Below are 6,142 nucleotides of genomic sequence, written 5' to 3'. Positions count from 1 at the left end.
AACAAGGTTTAAGTCAGCACTGGCTGACCTGCCAAAAAGCCCGAGAAAGGTCCTGCAGTGTACATATAAAGAGTATTAGAATGTTGGTGTATTATCATCTGGTCGCAATTAATTGCAAGATGCCCAAAAAATCCGGGCGTGACTGTATGCATATTTTACATTAGGCAACTTCCCAGAATCTCGGGTCTGTTCATGCACATGTCCTCGTCTCTTCAGCCCTAAACACTCCTCCCCCGGTCGATCAAGAGCAGAACATGACAAGATACAGTAAAACTAGATTTGAAATACGTAGAGAACGCAGTTACACACTGTGTTTCTAGGTATAGATAAGGCCTGATTTGTGCATAATCAATTACACATGTTCTGTTAAATTGTTGTTTATTCCTGGACCATTAGATTGTTTTAGATTACACATCCTGATCATGTAGAACCAGTAGCTTAGTGGAGACATTAAAAGTATTAATATTTGTATGTTATTACCAAACTTTTTATCTTTTAAGAGAAGTTTGTATTTTTGCACACCACTGAAAAGTATAAAAACTTTATTATTATTATTATTATTATTATTATTACAGAATTTAAATTACACATTTAACACACAATAATTTAACCCCACAAGAATACAAAAAATATATCCTTGCTAAATATTTTTCCTTCTTTAAAAATGTTTATTAATTATTAACTGGCTGATTAAAATAAATTTTAGATCAAATTCTGCAAGGATGGAAATATTTTTGAGGCGATTTCAAGAGTTCTCCTATGTTTCATTGATTATACTAACCCATTTCGTATTGCTTTTTGACTCTTTTTGACTCTCTTTGACTTTTTTCTAGAGATGCTTTTAAATGTAGTAATCACTAGTCATTTCATTTCTGACACAATGTGCAGTAAAATATCTATGCATTAGAAATGTTAGGGAAAAAATGTTAGAAATTCTCCTTATGCATTAGAAGAATTACATGGCTATAAAAAAATAGGGAAATAGTGTGCTATTATTTGCTGCCATTTATATCTTTATTACTGTATATGTAACAAAAATGCTTTATGTATAAAGTATCTTTCCTTCTTCTTCTTTCTTTTTTCCTTTTTTTAATTAATTTACTGTATTTATTTATTTGTTTATTTATAAACAATTAGTGAACAAGAAGAAAATAAGATAAATACTGACTTGCAAATTAATTTAAGATGGCAGCACTGAATAATGGTCATACCAGTGGCACCATTGCTGTGTTGCCTTCTTAAACATACACATACATGCATGCTATATGGAAACACCATTCAGCCTACAAGGCATGTCTTTAGACTTGCCAGAGGAAACAAGCAGTGGGAGAACACACACTCCATGCCCAGAGACCAGAGGCGAAAATTTGAGGTCCCAGCCCTTGAGATGTGAGACAACAGTGTTAAACACTAAAGCCACCATGTCACTCCTGACTTACATTCCAACATCTAAAATTTGCATCAGGAGTATATAAAAAGGCAGTAGAGAGAATTTTTATACAAAGGCAACACTCATGTCACCATGCTAATCTGAGTGATTCTACTCAGCTTTGTAATGGCCTTAATCGAATTCAAATGAGTCTCCAATGAGTGTCCCTGATTTAGTCCCAATTAACAGAAACGATTCTTAGACATGATATGTCAGTCTCTCCTTATCATCCACTCATTATCTGTGATCCCATATCACTCACAGCTGTTGCACAATAATCACCAGTTACATCATGGACCATGCATTCCCACATCTCTCTCTTTCTCTTTCTTTTTTCCCCTCATGCTTATTCACTCAGCTGCTCACCTCCAGCTCATGCTCATATCTGAATAATACACATTTTGTTTTTAAAATATTCTCACAGGTCACATTACAGTCATTATCCTAAGCACCCTCCTGGTTAACACAAAAGGAAATACAAAAGGGGAGTTGGCATTTAAAAGCCCCCGTTATTTGAGTCAAAATGAGCGCAGTCACTCAAGAACCAGACCACACCTGACGCAAAGGATTCTAAAACAATCTCACATTTATTTATGCATTTACATACTCTAATCCAATCAGGGTTTATTTCAAGCACCAAAGTGCAAATAGACCACTTACAGTCTAAACTGGGTAATTAGATCTCTAATCAGGGATCAGAACCACAGTGCTGCACTATATAATGAAATTCCACACGCTTAGACAAACACACATACACACACACTGATTTAATCAGCTCTTATTCACAGTCTTAAGCAGCTGTCACAGATATGAGCCCCTGTCATTCAGGCACACACACATATACAAGGGTCAACAACATAATAAAGACCAAACAATATAGTAATGTTAACTAGCTAATAAGGAACTGGAAGACCACTTGACCTTGAAAAAAATTCAATACAACCTATCTTACCTTATTATTATTATTATTATTATTATTATTATTATTGTTATTGTTCCCTTATTAGGGACAGTTTAAAATGGTTAAGTAAAGTAAGGACTTGGAGGTCACACTTTTTTTTTTTAATACAATGAAATTATGCTGGTTTGTTAGAATTCTTCATTTTCTGTGAGATAAAGGTGTCCAGGTTTTACTCTAACTAGTCCGTGTACACATTTGTACTTTAGTATTTGTAAAGTATATCACGTGATTTCAGATATGTTTTGTGATGTTTAAATAAAGATTTTACTGTAACTTAGTTACAGGCTCAAGTCTTTGGGTAATTTTTGTTCCCACTGTTTCCTTGTGGAGATTTAGCTTTTTAACAGTTTTTATCCTAAAGCAGATTGTGCAGTTTTGGCATATGTTTAAAAGCCTGTTCCCTTCTCTTTTCTTTTTTTTCCTTCTTTTTTTGTGCGACTATGCTGCTTGGCCCCTCGGAATCTCACATAGCAAAATGTTCCCCAGACTTTATAGCTGACATAGACTGGGATTCGACCTGATTTGTGTAAATCATTTGGTTATCTCTAGTCTCTACAAAAGTGTTGTAGTTTTTTTTTTTAATCAGGCAAAGCTGACATGTGAAAATAAGAGTTGGAATTCACTCCTCTTCATCTAATTGAGCTACTTGGTTATTCACTACTATTGGATATGATTCAATTTAAGACTGACAAAAATCTAAAATGAGAAAGCTTTCATTTGACATTTTACTAAGCTACACCATATAAAGCCATACAACAGTACCTTTACCATGCTAATAAAATTATTTATGAGGTCATTTATAGCCTTTATTCTTTTTTTCTCTTTTTTTAATCAGTGATCTGTAGCTATTGTCATCTTTAAGAAAAGCAGTCTGTTTTGGGAACCAAATGAATGTGCAAAAGAAAGTATGGCTTATTGCTTAAAAGGATAGTATAGCAAGTGTGTGTATGTGTGTGTGTTTGTGTGCATGCCTGTGCTTGTGTGTGCATGGGAGGGGTGATTTTATCTTTTGGAGGGGACCGAATGTTTTCACGAGGAGAGGAATATTTGACTTGTGGGAATATGTGGCAGGGATCCACACACCAAAAGACTCATTCATCCTGTTACCTAAGCAGTTGATTTCAGGTTGTTGAGTTTATTTTGTTGTTGTATTAAAAAAAACTGAAAACGATTATTGTGTGGTTTTACAGAAGGTACACTTGTTGCTTCACACATCCAGGATCCAGGGTTTAATCCTGAGCTTGTGTCACTGTCTGTGTGACACAATGCTTTGGTTGTGCACTCTGGCCTGTGGCATATCACTACCAGTACAGCTACAAAGGTACAGATTAGAAAACATGCCCAGCACCTGACTAGACCCTACAGCGCTGTGCTGATTTCTGGCAGCACACATTTGTTTGACGCAGCTGAGCATATGCTGTGCGCTTCTCTGTTTCAGGGATTATCAATGGTGTCGTTTTACAAGATCAGGCCGGCGCACTTCTCTTTGAATGGTTTAACTCAATTTGGATTTTAATTATCTGCTAAACTGTGTGAGGAAGCCATTTGTGGGAATGAGTGGTGGCCCAGCAACCTCTCATGTCAATCATCTGATAAATGACCTTCTTAGGACAATCTGTATTCTCACTCAAATAAATAATAAGGGGCAATATTGAAAGTTTAGTATTGTTCATGAACAACAGTAACAACATGTTAAACAACATTATGAACAACAAATTAAAGATTTATGGTCTAAATGGTCTATATGACCTCCATCATGGCCTAAAGAGGAAGTTCTGGTAGTTCGTATCTGGTTGTATTTTTTGCCTGTAAGTACGAATGGTAGAATGCATGCTCAACTTGGTTATGGTCAAGTTATAGATTTGTCTAATCAAAAAACCTTTTCTCCCCCTGATCAAGTCCTTTTTTGTGATTACAGTGTAATTTGGGGCATTTTCTTGCTGTATGATGAAGGGTCTTCAAATTAGATCGGATGTAATTCTGTGTAAATTGGCAAACTAAATGTTTCTGTAGCTTCTGAATTTAGTCATTTGCTTCCACCCTAAATTACATTATCAAGAAAGATTAATGAGCCTGGTCCAGAAACAGCTATGCAAGCACGGTCATGACACTAAAATCACCATACTTGACCACTGAGGTGTTATTTTTTGGAGCGTACATAGATACCTTCTGTCTTCACAATTTGACCTTTCCTTCCCACTGGTGGAGGTTAATCTTGGTTCCGGAGCCTCTGTCGCTGATTTTTTGTATTTCTTTGTGATTTCCAATCCGGCCTTTAAATTCTGTAGATGAGCAGTTTTGTATCTTGTGGTCTGGTCTCTATATTTCTGCTTTTAAAGTCTTCTTTAAACAGTGGAAACATTAACACCTGTTCATTGTCTGATTTGTAGTATAGTACACCAGTGTTTTCTTTTTTTTTCATACTGGGTTTTATTCTGGTTTATCCCTTTTAACAACAAATCCAGTTTTTACAGTTGACATTCAGGCCTCTAACAAAGAATAGACATTTAGAGATATTAACCATATAGCTAATTTAACATTGCGCATCTGTGCAGCAAGAAACACCTGCCAGTCACATGGACTGCTTAAAACAAAGTATTTCATGTTCTAAGGTGTTTAACACATCTAGATATAAAGACAAACATAGACAATGACAACCTAAGGTTGAAACTATTGTCTTAAACAAAAAGTCTTCAGTGTATTGTATAGACAAAATAATTGGCTCTGCTATTCCAAGACTTTCATAGGGGTATGTATATCCTAAGGCAAATATATATTTTTTGTTTTTTCTTATGAATGTCTAGTTAAAAATAATAAGATGCTTTGCCTTTTACTTTAATACACTATTTTATAGCCGCAACTAATTTGATGAAGAAAAAATGACCTTGGGACTTTCATTTAATTCATATGAATATAGCCTTGATAAGTGTCTGTGCTAAACTCACACAGTCATGTAAGCTGTGTTGTAACAGAACTGAGAATGATTAATACATAGTATTCGCTGACAATTTTGAAATTGAACTTGAAATAAAATTCTTCATCATGAATGTGGTTGACCGCTTTTTTTTGATACTGCACTGTTCCTACATGGTCTAGAAACAGATGTCTAATTAATACACTCATAATCTGTTTCAGTGACAGAATTATCTACATGAATAACAGACAATAAAAACTACAGTTTGCATTTCCATTCAGTGCTTATGTTTCATTTTTGCCTGCAGAAGGGATTAACCTTGAATTACGCTCCAATGTTAGAATGATAATAGGACAATCTGCCAGTGAGGCCAGGACTGTTTAACTAACAGCTTAGATGGAAAGGAGAAACCTATACGCTAGATTTCAGAGTCCATTATGATATGGATAAAGCAGACCTATTGGTGAGGTGAGAGGTCAGGGTGGGAAGATCAGCGGGTATGTGGACATGATCATGGGTGGTCTATCTCCCATTTGCATTATAAAACTAATGCTTGCTCTTTCTGAATCTATAAATGTGTACATGCATAAAATAATATTTTTGTTTGCATACTCACAATCAAGTATGCACACAACTTGAGTATTTCTACTAAGTGGTCTCTTGTCATGGTCAAGGGGCTGAAGTCAAACAGGAATAATCAGTCCTGTATAGAATTAGGCATGATGTCTAGTATGTGTATGTTTACCTAATGCCACACTACTGAATAGAAGGTTATGACTTCAAATCCCAGCATTACCAAGCTGTCACTGCTGGTGCCATTGAGCATAATCATTAACTC

This window comes from Clarias gariepinus, chromosome 8 (assembly GCF_024256425.1).
Source record: "Clarias gariepinus isolate MV-2021 ecotype Netherlands chromosome 8, CGAR_prim_01v2, whole genome shotgun sequence".
Taxonomy (NCBI): Eukaryota; Metazoa; Chordata; class Actinopteri; order Siluriformes; family Clariidae; genus Clarias; species Clarias gariepinus.
Note: the sequence above shows the minus strand (reverse complement) of the source record.